Source organism: Micromys minutus (genome assembly GCF_963924665.1).
Source record: "Micromys minutus genome assembly, chromosome: 14".
Taxonomy (NCBI): Eukaryota; Metazoa; Chordata; class Mammalia; order Rodentia; family Muridae; genus Micromys; species Micromys minutus.
In genome coordinates this window covers 35,050,321-35,064,687 of record NC_137983.1, presented here as the reverse complement: position 1 = coordinate 35,064,687, position 14,367 = coordinate 35,050,321, and positions in this window count along the sequence as shown.

Sequence of the window (14,367 nt, the reverse complement as noted above, 5' to 3'; positions counted from 1 at the left end):
CCAACTCTATTTTTTTTTTTAAAAGACCTACCTTTCTCTTTCCTGTGACTATGGTTACGTTTGTTTCAGAATGGCTACTACTTCAAATAAATCACGTTTCGTGCTTACAGTCCTTAGGGTCAGTGAGTGGGTCTAGGATTGACAGATCAGGTGACTTTTTCCTGATGCTGCCTGAAGTCTTGGCAGGAGAGCTGCCTGAAGGGTGCCACCTAGGATTGCTCAACTGTATTCTACATAGTGTCATTCTCTACTGGACTAGCCCAGTCTTCACGGAGCAGTACCATTATTCTATGGGGATGTGGACAGATGCTGCAAAGTGTCCCTGTCGCCTAGCCTTAGATGTCACATACCTTCACTCCTCCAGTGTTCTATTGGAGGGCAGCCCAGCTGGAAAGGCTGAGGAAGCAGACGAGATTGATAGCCATCAATATTATCATCTTACTGTGCCCACGTTCATAGTGATGCTGTTCTAAAGGGTAAGGGATAAAACCCTTTCCAGAGAGCTCTCAGCTATAGTCAGGCAGCCTCACTGCTTCCTCTGTAGCTGTTGATAAGGCCTGCCATAGCAAAACCTTTCCTGAAACTGTTTCCCAGAGTCACAGGCAAGAGGCGGCAGAATGGTCCCAATTTAGAGAGATGACTAGGGAAACAGCAGCTTCCTTTACACTCAAGTGCCCTTTTCCTGGCCCCCTTGCTGATCAGCCAGTATTAGTCGAAGTCCAATACGTGTGCTGACATTTGGCTGAGAGTTGTTACCTTGAGACGCATGTGGATAAATGTGCTAATGAGAGAGTTTTCTTGAGGGTCCTTATGTTCAGGATGATTCTAAGCCACGGCTGAATGCAAACATCATCAGGACACCATGCTTAATCGCCCAGTGTGCTTCTGTAATACTTAATCCCCCCTAAACTTGTGACAGATCAGCCTCTGAAATACGATCACGGCTCCAGGGGAGAGAATGGCTTTAATCATCAAGCCTCAGGTGGGAATGCACTACCAACTAATGACTTCCCCATGCCAGGAAGCTCACAGAGTCTAGAAATATCTAGTCTATTCAAGATGGAAACCAAAATAATCATTTGCTACCAGACTGTTTTTCAACCCATGTAGGGCATACTTCCGAAAGAGGCTGTTTCGTGTACTTCCTAGGCAGAGAAAGAGACCAGGGGAAAAGACATTCAGATCATGCAGAAACTTTACCCCCAAAGGCTGGGTCTTTCGACTACGCTTGCCCAAGCCACTAGGTAACTAGTTCACGGTTAGGCAGCGTTTTAGTCAGCCCTTCTTGAGTTTTCGAGTTCTATCCAAACCATTATCCACTGCAGGTTTTAATCATTCATGTAAGAGGGCTTCTTCCTTCATCTTACATGCTACTTCCCATCATCCCTTGTTTTTTTCCAGTTTGCCCCATTTTAAATCCCCTCCTCCCCTCAAATTTCTTCTGCTCTAACGTAAACTCTATTGCATAATGCAGAATCTACTGTGTCTTTCTAAACATAAAAAGATTTAGTTTCAACATCGATCTTTGGTCCCCACACACTCCTCATACTTATACATGTGTGCCACCCACACATATGAACATGTAAACATTCACACATATACACATAGTCCAAGGACGGTTTTAGCTCAGTGTTCATAGTTACCCCACACACAGTAAACATCCTTTGTGAGTGTTGTGGAGAGAAACACAGAAGACCTGTGACTCATCAACCTTTAAGAGTGAAAATCAAAATACAAGCACAGACACACCCACTTGAGAGATGCAAAGAACATTTAAAACATTTCTTTGATGATGATGAGCAACCTAATTTGGAACCCGATGGCAAAATCTCTGTCTGGAGGCCACTTGAAGCATCTCTCTGGTATAGCTGACTGCCAGATACAGCTTATTGTCAGAAAAACAAAACCACAGAAATGCTGTTCCTAGGCTGGGGAGGTGGCTCAGTGGGTAAGGAGCTTGCTGCACAGGCATGGGAATTCAAATTTGACTTTAAAAAAAAAAATCCATGTCAAAACTTTATTTTTAATTAATTTAAATTTTAGTTTAATATTAAAATAACCCATGTTAAAAGTCAACCACAGTAGTAAACATGTAATTCAGTGTAATGTTGTTATTGGAAGATAGAGACAGGAGACACTGAAAGAAAGCACACACACAGCAGTGTACAAGAGAGGCAGGTGTGTGTGTGTGTGTGTGTGTGTGTGTGTGTGTGTGTGTAAAATGTACATGAATGGACACACACACACACACACACTGTTTGTTCTTGGCTACTAGATTTTGTTGTTGTAATTCGCCCATGGATTACATCCTTTCATTTGAGAAACTGTTTACTCAAATAGAATACCTAGATAAATGCAGGGTGGTTTTTGAGGGAGGCAAAACTTTACCTCCACCCTTTTAGGGTCCATTACTAGGCCTGCAGGTTTCATTGAAACAGGGACAATTATCATAACACATAAAGCTGCTTGTACACAGAAAGCCCTAGAGGACATCGGAGCTGTGGAAGGAGTGAGAAAGCCCAAGTGATAAGTAGTAGGTTGAACAAAGACAGTGGTGACATCATATCAAGACCAAAGGGCTGGGGTGGGGCTGGGGTGGGGCTGGGGTGGGGCTGGGGTGGGGCTGGGGTGGGGCTGGGGTGGGGCTGGAGCTGGGTTGGGGTGGGGATAGGGGTGGGGATGGGAGTGGGGATGGGGCTGCAAATGTGCCAAGGAAGGGACATGCTGGCTTATGAAGGTTTGTTGGACAGATTCTCCTATGTCTGTCTCTTCTCTGGAGATAAAAATGTATCTTTCCTACTGATGCAGGGAGGATGCCTTCCGTACAGAGAGGCCTTTTCTGCTTTCAGTAAGAAAAAGGAGCTGCGTTGGTTTGTTGGTTTGTTTGTTTATTTTTGTTTTTGAGCCCCCCCCAACTCAAAATATTCTCTCTGCCAAGTGGGCCTCTTTCGGTACCACCCGTTCCCCACCAGAGGCACTGCAAGGGATTGAGGCATCCATCTGTGTCTGGAGCTGGTCCACCTTCCTGATGATGGATGAGCTTGGTACCTACACATTCTCCTTCGCCAAAAATGTCTCGAGGGAATGCCTGGTTCTCAGAGAAACTCACCTCACTTGACACAACCAACAAGCGCTAACCATCGCTTTCAGCAGGCGGGCTCTTTTACTATACTATTCCTTAGAGAAGGAACCCAATACCAGGTACAGTAATCTCAGTACTGTAATCTCAGCACTCAGGAAGCTGAGGCAGGGGGACCACAAAACTGAAAACTTAGGTACACAGTAAGACCCTCTTTCTGTCTTCCTTTCTTCTTTTCTTCCTTCCTTTCTTTCTTTTTTCTTTCTTGCTTGCTTCCTTCCTTCCTTCTGTCCATTCATCTGTCTGTCTTCCTTCCTTCTTTTCTGTTTTTCATTCTCTTCCATTCCTCCCTTCCTCTCTCCCTCTCTCTTTCTTTCATATAAATGTTTTCAAAAGGAAGCACTGTTGTTTGAGGAGTGCCAGGGACCATGATGCCTTTCCAAAGAGGATGTGAAAATGAAAGTAACCCTCACTTCCTCTTTGAGGGTCTCAGATACATCACTAAATATTTCAGTTATCCATGGGTACCTGGAAATTTCCTGAGTACTGATGAGAGTTTACTAAAGTGGGTGATTATCATCCACACAGAGAACCAGTCTTCCTTTTACAGAATACATGATCTGGTTTTTTTTCATGATTTTTGTTTTTTCAAAAGTATCAGAATATGACTTTCTACTGCCACACTCATACAACTCTTTCATTGCTTGTGATGTAATTATTTGGAAGTTTTTCCCTAGTTCAGGTCCACCTGCCCCACAGGAATCACTACTCTCTCCAGACATGAGCAACTCTATTACATTGAAAGGGCAGTCTTCACAATGGTAGATAATTTGTTTGCCCTTTTCCTGACCTTTCTGGTTAGAAAGCCAGCTTTGACTTGCTTCTCAATTCTCCCCAGGTTCTTTCACGTTTCTGGCCTCTAATGCCCTGAGCAAGTATGACCTAGACTTGTCCAGCCTCCCAGTGCCCATACTCACAAGTACTAGAGAGCCATGACCAGGCCTGGGAAGAGTACAGCCCTCCTCTACAGCCGAAGTGCTGAAAGGGACACACCATAGGTCCCATTTCTAGAAACGGTGGAGAGGTAAGCAGTAATATTCAAACCAGGCTCAAACTGTGAATGTGGCTTTTTGTCTTCCTTTATTATATCCGAAGTTACCAAAATTAAATGTCGTTAACATACAATGCTTGTTTCATATTGACTACTCCTGCACATTCCATTCCATCCTGATGTTTCAGTGTGACCCCAAGGAAGCATTTACCACCACCAATCATAAAGACTGTATTTACAGAACTCTCTCCCTTTCCTCCCCCCCTTATACACTCACAGACACACATACAGAAACACACACACACACAGAGGTTTTTTTTTTTCTCTGTGTAGCTTTGGCTGTCTCAAAACTGACTCTGTAGACCACCCTGGCCTTGAACTCAGAGATCCTCCTGTTATCCACCCCCCAAGAACTGGGATTAGGGGCATGTGCCACACTGCACCCAGCTCCCCCAAATATTTCAATCAGCTATTGATTAAATACACTGATGAGAAGCAAAGAGTTATTGTATAAATGTTTAACTCTAACTTCACCTTCGAGTCTGTATTTCCTTATGAAGGCTTTCATGGCACCCAAAACTTGTACGGTGTATTTGTACGTCCTTATATCGATTTTCATATATTATATATTGAAATTTATTATGTCAACTTAATTCTCAGGCTCATCAAAGAGCGAACAATTAATAAAGCACCTTAAAAGTGCAGAGGTAGGGTGGGGGATGGGTCCGTCAGTAAAGCGCCTGGGATGAAGCATGAGTTCTGATGACTGGCATGCTTGAATGGTGGCATGAACCTAGAATCCCAGCACCGGGGAGGGAGAGTCAACTATCTTTGTGTCTTACTGCTCAGCCCAGTGGATATCAACCAGCAGGTCACAGCCCTCAGACAAACATCTCTTCTGAAGTGAGACTCTGCCCAGTAGCAAAAGTTATGAAGTAACAACAAAACTAAAAGATCACAGCCTTAGGTTAAGAACCTTTGGCTAGCCAGTCTAGCTGAAGAGGTGAGTTTTATGTTCAGTTTATGTTCAGTGAGGAAGCACTGTCTCAAAAACAAAAACAAAACAACAACAAAACCAACAAAACAAAAATAACAACAAAGATTGAGAAGTAACTGGGGAAGACCTGAGAATTCCATCTCTGACATCTCTGTCACACACATATGCAACCACACCCACAAGTATACACACACAAATAAGAACAGAAAATACATACATGCAGTTTTCTGAAAGAGGAGCGCTGGAAAAGGAGACCTGTAAGGGCTGTTCTGCTTGAAGAACAGAAAGTCAAGAGGTGTTGATTTGACAATGTGAACAACAACTCAATGTACAAATGATTGGTTAGGAGCAAGGCCCCCCGGTTTTCATTAGTGAGTGCTCCCCTGGGTTAGACACCTATGGGGGGGCCACTCCACGAGCATGGTCCTTATCAGCTTGGGCTCCCCAGAGTCACTGGCCACTGGAAGAGAATACTCAGTTCTGATTGGTCTCTGGAAAGTGGTGATCTGAACACTCAGTTCTGATTGGTCTCTGGAAAGTGGTGATCTGAATACTCAGTTCTGATTGGTCTCTGGAAAGTGGTGATCTGGTTTAGAAAGCAATCTAGTCACTTTGGCAGAAACAGGACGGTTTCTGGACACTGCCTATATCAGGCCTGGATGGCTCTCACCCCAGCTGTGGAAACTGGCTCTTGACTTCTCCCTGCACACAGACAACATGGTAGAGGGACAGCTGTCTCCATATGACTGTAAGAGGCCCTGCCTTGTGCCAGGCCAGAGGAGCTCTTTAACATGTCCCCAGATAACTCACTGTATATAACAAAGAAGCCCTGTTCTAACCCACATCCCTATCTCCCCTCCTTAGGTCTTTTTCAAATACAGCTATGGCCAAATTCACCTTACAAATGGCATTGTTTGGGGTTTTATTTCCCCACTGAATAACATTGCTGGTTTTCTAATGATTTTTATGTGTGTGGCAGATAGGTCATTTCTAATCATACCTTTTATCCAAAGCAACTCTTACAATTTAGAACCATTTCTTATGTTGAAAAACAAAAACCAGCTGAAGTCCTTGTGGCATTTTAGTCCCCTCTCTTATTTATTTGTTTGTTTGTTTGCTTGCTTGCTTATTTATTTCATGATCAGAAGAGGGCATCAGATCCCATTACAGATGGTTGTGAGCCACCATGTGGTTGCTGGGAATTGAACTGAAGACCTCTGGAAGAGCAGTCAGTGCTCTTAACTGCTGAGACATTTCTCCAGCTCTTAATCCCCTCTCAAAGTCTAGAATCTGAGTTAACTTGATGCTAATGAAAACTCATACTAAATCCCAAGGTTCTAAATATGTAATATTTACAGGTATACTAAACAACTGTACTCTGCAGTTTGCTCCCAAATGGTCCCAACACTTCTGAGCTCTGTCCTATTGTTATGGTAACAAAATAATAGCTGACATGTTTTTTCCTAACTAATAAGGCCATCAACCACTTCTTTCTCTGTAACTGCATTTCTGTATTGGATAGATGACTTGGATTCTGTCTTTATTAACCTTGTTTCCTAAACCCAGGTGACCTGCTTTGTCCTTTTAGACACCATGATCTGGGACACTCCTGCCAAGGAATCCTTGCTTCGGGAGAAACAAACCTGGAAAAGTATGACCTCATGGACATTTTGCCCTTCCTAATACTCAGAGTTGAATTTTTTTTAATATTCTCATTTCTGGGATGCCAGGGAACATAGTTCTCCTAAAGAATAAATCTGTGTTGAATAGCTTTCTTACCCTCTTCCCCTTTCTGCATTTCTGGGATGGACTCCAAGTCCTCTTGCACCCTACACAAACCACAAGTACAGCTCCATGTTCAGCACTGCCCACATGACTTCCCTCCAGTCCTTTGCTCTCCAGCCTCATCCCTATCCAAAGCATTGCCTTCCTGCTTTATCCAGTCCCCTCCCCTGCTGATGCTGTGGAAGTCAAACCATATAAAGTTTTCTCACCAATACCACCCTGGAAAAACTCAGATGTGATTGTCAGTAACTCAGATCCAGGGCTTTCTTAATCAGCCCATTCTCAGTCTTAAGTACATTCTATTAATTATTTCGTTAGTAGAGAGGAATCCCGCTAGGCCGCCTCCCCCTTAGGGCACTCTCGCTGAGCTGAAGGTGGGCCTTCCACTGAGGCCCATTTATAGGAACTGGATATTACCATCTAAATGGATTCTTAAACATAAACTACCACAGCTATTAACACTAAATTATTTTTGTACAGAGATTTATATGTTGTTGGCAAACACCCTTGCCAACAACAAGTCTGAAGGGTAACCCAAAGCAACGTTCAGAAAATCTCCATTTACTATAGAAGCCAACACAAGGCACTGACAACTGTACTCTGAAATGTGGGGTGGGTGATTATATCAAGATTTTTCTCCCAACCTACAGTGTTTCTATTACTCATGGTAGCAATCATCTGAGATACAGGCAGGCCATCTTACAATCTGGTTACCTTACAAGCTGAGTGGCTCCTCCAACTCAGGTGGTCAACCTGAGGCTCCTTCTTCTCCCTGCCAGGGGCCAGGGCCTCTTGCAGCTCCACGGTGTGATTTCTGTTCTGAGGCCTGGGACTCCTGGCCTCGTCTCCTGTAGCTTCCTAAGGCAGCACTGTCTCCTTCGTGTAAACATTTCAGTGTGCACTTATTTATTGTTCTAGGAAAAGATCTGGGCTGGACAGAAAAGTAAAAGTTTAATTACCAGACCATGAAAACAACCCCCAGGGAATTCTGAGCCTGAAGCTTGGCACAAAGACAATAGTGGAAGTAAAAAAATATAGCCAGGGCAGAACCTTCAGAAACGAGATGTCAGATCAACTGGCCAGTCAGCTCAGCTGGAGCTGCTAATAGGAAGGGAAATGGAAGAGTTGTTCAGGTACAAGCTTTACTTCTGTTGCAGTCTGTTCTGAGAACATCCAGAGAGTGAGTCCACAGATCCCTGCCTATGGCTGGCACTCCAGTCAACAGACACTAATTAAGACACCTTTGAGTGCTCCTGGCCAGTGGGACCCTTTGGCCATTAAGGATATTCCATCAATCAGACTATGGCCCACAAAGAAAAGAACTGCCCACCTAAGGGGGTAAGGCAGCCAGAGGGAGAAGGAGATTAAATCTTCAGAACTCCACCAGGGACCGGTTGGAGGAGGCAGGGACCAGGAGAAATGAGAAGCCCCGAGATGGGGAATGGCGCATCATAAAATATGATTGGCAGACTGAAATTTTTAGTAGCTGAACTGACTGTTCATATTTAAAGTAGTGGCGAGTGGAGGAGGAGGAGCGGGGGGCAGGGTGAGGATGGTGCAGAGATGATTATTGGCTCAGTAGATCTAGGAAACAGTGTATAAAGAATTAACGTTTAATAGCATGGCAGGTGTGTTTTAGAGAGATTTATATTTCTGTCATCATGAATCAAATGACAGCATGTCAGAGAAACAATGTGCTAACACTGGACATAGGGGAAGTCCAAGCAGATGGGATAGGAGTAATGGAATGCTCATAGTCATTGCAGCTGGACCATGGGGCACGGTGGCTTGTCCCAGCGTTCCATCAGCTCTACCAGAACATGACATAAATCTATACAGAAGGAAGACTTCTGTGTTTGGGCCTTTGCCACTCGGGGTAACACACTGGGGTTCCTTCAGGTTGTTACAGAAGTCAGTAGGTCATTCTTTATTACTCAACAAGTCTCATCGCGTAGACAATCACAAGTTTCCAAATCGGAAGGACGTTCACACCGTCTCCATGTGAGTGTGCCATCGCTGGGGCTGTCATGAGCGTTCTCATAGGTCTTGGGAACATTTTTATACAGATCTTAGGGTCAGCATATGGTGTTGTTTCTGCTAGAGAGGTGTCTGGGAGTGGGATTGCTGGCCTTGGAACTGCGTTTGTTTGGTATCACAGAACTTCCCCACTATTTGTCGACGTGGATACACTTGTGTATCCCCACCAGCAAAGTACAGGAATCCCACCGACTCTACTGCCTTGCGGACACTTGATAAGGCCACTCTTAAAAATAGCAGATTTGTTTGTATTTTCTGTGTATGCGTGTTTTGTTTGCATTTATGTGTATGCCCCATGCGTTTGCCTAGCGCTCTTGGAGGCCAGGAGAAGGGGTCGAATCTCCTGAAACTGGGGTTGACGACAGTTGTTAGTGACCAGGTGTGCACTGAGAATTTCCGCCCTTAGGAAGAGTAGCCAATGTTCTTAACCACGGGGCCATCTCTCTCTTCAGTCCCCAGTTTGCTAACGTGATATGGCTTGCCACCTCTGCTTCTCCTTGTGCGTGACATTGAGCTGAATCTCCCCTACAGTTGTTAATGGACATGTGCTTCTTACTGTTAATTATTGCATCCTGTGTAGATTTGGGGTGTTGCTCCTTTAGTGTTCCCTGCAAAGAATTCTGTCTGTTTGACTTTTATAAACATTATTTGTGAGGCTGTGAAATGGCTCAGTGGTTAAGAGTACTGTCTGCTCTTCCAGAGGACAATTTCAGGTTCAATTCCTGGCACCCAGATGACAATTCACAATTGTAATTCCAATTCCAGGGGTTCTGACACCCTCTCCTGGCCTGCCTGGGCACCAGGCACCTGACAGGTGGGCACACAGACATACACACGGGCAAGATGCCCACGCATTTAAAATAACAAAGTAAAAACATTAAATTTCATTTATAAGGGTCTTTTGACAAACAATTTTTTTGTGATTTTTACCTTTTGTGTATTTTTTTGTACCCTATTCTAGAAATCTGACTTGTCACAAAAATCCTTTTACATTTTTTGTAGGTTTATAATTTAGTTCTTATGTTTAAGCCTATGACTCATTTGCGTGCGTGCTTGGGTGTATGCATGTACGTGTGTGCGTGTGTGTGTGTGTGTGTGTGTGTGTGTGTGTGTGCACTACAGTGCATGTGTGGAGGTCGTATGACAACCGGTAGAAGTTAGTTCTCTCCCTCTGCTGTATGAGTTTCAGGAATTCAACTCAGGCTGTCAGACTTGGTAGCAAATGCTTTTACCAACTATGTCGTAAAAGGCCTTCTGTTTCTTTTTTAGTTAACGTTTCTATGTGGCATGACTTACTATTTATGTTACTGTACACAGGACCCCAGTTGTTCCCATGCTGTGGTTCAAATGATTGCTCCTCCCTCACTGAGTTTCTTTTGCACCTCTACCGAAAATCAATTGGCCATCTCCATGTTGGTTTTGTTCTGGACTATTTCTGTTCACACAGTAACTGCCAGGGAACCAGAGATGATTCACCAGTTAAAAACAACGCACTGCTCTGGTAGGGGACTCAAGTTCAGTTCCCAGCACCTACATGAAGTAGTTCACAACTGCCTCTGACACAATTCCAGGAGGGCTGTCTTCTGGCCCCTGAGGGCACACACCCCAACACACGGGAGCACATAAAAGAAATCATATTTTAAAATGTTAAAATTGCATAAGCCTCCAAAATCAGATCTAGAAACCATTTCCTGGCTGCCTTAATGACTAGGAGATATCAAACTAAAATAACAATAGTCCATCATTTATAACTTAAAATATTCTTGATTTGGAGGAAATTCAAAAGTCTGACAGTATCATTTGAGACAGGAAATAGTAGACAAGCTTAACCACTAACAATGTGAGAATAATTTAGTAAAAACACTTTTATAAAACACAGTGTTATTTAGCACAGTTGAACTATAAATGATATTGCTTAGTATAAATACAAAGAAATGTGGTAACAACAGGGATGGTTACCTGTATGTCAGAGGCATACTATTTTAGAGACTCTGTTTCTGAATTTGAAAAAGGAAGGTAACAACAATGTTTACTTTCAAGGGACTTGACATGGGAATGTAATTATATATACACAGCTCTCAGCACGGTAGCCAGAACAAAGAACAAGTATCCAATAAATAGTTTTTAGAATTTTACATTGGACTGAGAGTGAAGATGTCCTATCATCTCTTAAGTAGTTGGCTTTCTGACACATGTGTACAGTGACTAGATGTTCTTTTAATATCAACTAACCAATTACATTTACTTTCAGTGGTTCAGGGTTTATAAAAAATCATAAGGAATGTGATCTTCATCCAAAGGCAACATGGTCCTTTGCTATAGTCTTGATGTTAGCAAAGACAGCTCTTACAGACAGGAGACGCTAGTCTAAACTATTGCAAGTTTGAATTTCCAAGCCTGTGTGCTTAGCTACTGTTCTTTGGACTATCTAAAAAGAGTTGATCTCTCCTTGTACCATAAATAGTTCTCAAATTCCTTTGGTTCACAGTTATCTATGACTTCAGGAGATGACATACCAGCCATTTCTAAGGTGATAGGTCAAGGGAAGATAATGACCTCAAGACCCTAATTTACATTGGCAATGATCTCACCCACCCCATAATTCTGTATTGGCCTTCCAGCATCAGACCGATTCCTGGAAGTGCGGAAGGGCTATTTCCCTGACACTTCCAGACAAGGAAGGATAAGCATCTAAAGGAACTGACTTCCTGAAGCATTTGAATTTTTATCTGTACCTTTCAACCCAAACAAGAGCACCTCCTTGTGATTCTGAGCACTAAAATGGGAATTAGATAGTCCAGTCTTTTGGTTGTCATTTAAATTCTTTTTGTTTGGTGTGTGTTACTAAGCCTAACAACGTGCCAGCGGGTGTCTGAGGAGACCAGAGACCCAGTCCTTTGCTTTCCACTAAGGATCAGACTTCCATTTAATGGCAAAATGACTTTTTTTTTTTTTACTTTAAATCAAATGTTTATTACTGTTTAATAGAACCAAAGGGGAAACACAACACACTGAAAATGTCACTGGCTCACCAAACAGCCACCGTGTTACCGTCTTGGTCACATGTGTTTATTCACAAGGTGCTTCAGTTCTACAATGGCAAGAAACTAAAAACTTCTTGGTATGCAGGGAAGAGGCTTTCTTGCTCCCCTTGTACAAATTCAGCACATTTTAAAAACCAGGACCTGCACTTGCAGATTCGCTTTGGTTTGGTTCATAGAATGTTTACCACACCCATCTGAAGGATGACGGGCTCACATCAACAGTCAGATCCCAGCTGTCTTCCACCACTGGCCCACACCAAACGATGGGTCCTGGGACATTCTGCCACTTCCCACTGACCTAGGCCTCAGCCCCAGAAGTCGGCATTGGACACCAGATACGACTTTTAGCAGAGGAAGGGATCAGAAGTGTGCTACTCATCAGTTAAGAATTAGGATGAGCCCAGGTACACCCAAGTGAAAACTTTCGAAAGCGTGCGTTCAGTCCATTCTCTCTATCAGAGAACAATGCCTGAAGCCATCCTCCCCTCTTGAGAATCTTACAGGACTGCGAAGGTTCAGGAAAGGAAGTCACACCAGCTCGCCGAATTCGGGAGGTGGAGGCAGGTGGAGTTCTGTGAGTTCCAGGGGCATCCAGTTCTACAAGAGTGCATTCCAGGACAGGCAGAGATAAACCCTGCCTCTAAAACAAAAAAAACAAACAAATAAAATGAAATAAAATGGGTGGAGATTAGACAAGACAGTCCTTCAGCCACAGTTCAGGAATGAACTCCTGGTGGGAAGCCCATATAAGGGCAAATGATGTGAGTTGGGGGCACAGGAAACCTAACAATCACCAGTAACCACCGACTGCCTCCCATGATGACAGGCATTCTTATACAGATCACATCATTTGACCACATGGGGTCTACTGTTGTCTGCCAAGCACGTCTCCTTCTATTCCTCTGTTAGTCACTGTTGAATTGCAACAACCATCTACCTTTTAGCTAGAGGAGGGGCAGGAAGATCTGGCCAATGCATTGTAAACAACCAACCAAACAATGTAGGTCATTTCCACCTTCAATTACTTATAATAATTCCAGTGCAAACAGCCAAATGCAAGATGGGGCAGCTCCATCCTGGACTTGGAGCAGCTGCGTTGGGCAGGATAGAACTCCAGAGCAACTGAATACAGTGTTAGTCAGTGCTCCCTCGATAGCACCACAAAATGCTAAGGAGAATTAACTGATAAAGGGTTGAGTCAGCTCCCAGTCTAAGGTGTTCTGGTCCACATTTGGGTAGAACCAGTGCTCTTAGACCTGGATCTAGGTAGCACATTGTAGTGGATGTACTGTACTAGGAACAACACTAGAGGCATACAGAAGTGCACAGGCCAGACACGGTACTTCATCCAAGATCTAAGGCTGCAGCTTGTTGAATGAAGTAACTTGGCTTGGCAGCCTCTCTAGGGTTACTTCTTCCATCTGTAGGATACAAATACTAACTTTCTCATGAGATGTTTTGACATTTTATTTATGCATTTGTGTGGGGGGGTATGTATATAGATGGGTTTGTGTGTATGAGGGTGTGTATATATATGGGTTTGTGTGTGCCTGTATAGATGTGTGTGTGTGTGTGTGTGTGTGTGTACTCACATGGGTGTGTGCATATATCTATGCATCTGTGAAGGTCAGAATAGAATGCCAGATCAACTCGAGCTGTCATCTGACAGGAGCATTGGAGACTGAGCTCTGGTCTTCTACAAGAGCACCAAATGAGAAGGAAAAGCTAAATGCCTATAAATGCTTTCATGGTTTGGGATAAACGCTCTTGGCAAATAAATAAATAAATAAATAGCAGAAGATAAGAATTTAAATTCTTTCATCACCAACTGACATTTTCAGCATCTTCTTTATTCCAAATATTTTGGTCTTTGGCTGCTCTTTGAATTTAATAGTCAGTGCCTGTTTTTACTTTATCTCCCTGCCCCCATCTAAGCTAAAGGTTTATAACAAGTAGCCTGGATTTGCCTTGGAGTCAAGCCATCTCAGAGAGACTCCTGTGTTTTCAGAGTGGGCTTACTAAGAACAAGAGACAGTGTCCCCACAAACGCTAGCAGTATGCGAATGAGAACAAACTGACTTATTTTCTGCACCCAAAAGGAATAGAAGTAAGAAAAAGTAACATGTCTCCAAACAACAGCTTGGGCAGAGACCATTGGGAAGGGAGAAGAAGGCTTCAGGAGTTGGGGGCTGGGGCTCATGCTGTAATCTCAGCACTGTTGAGGCACAGGGAAAATGACTGATATGACTGACTATCCTCACCAGCCTGGGCTATGCAATGAAGCCACATCTCAAAAAAAAAAAAAAAAAAAAAAAAAAATCAAAGAAGAGAAAGAAGGGGAGGAGGGAAAAGAGGAGAAGGAGGCATGAATGTC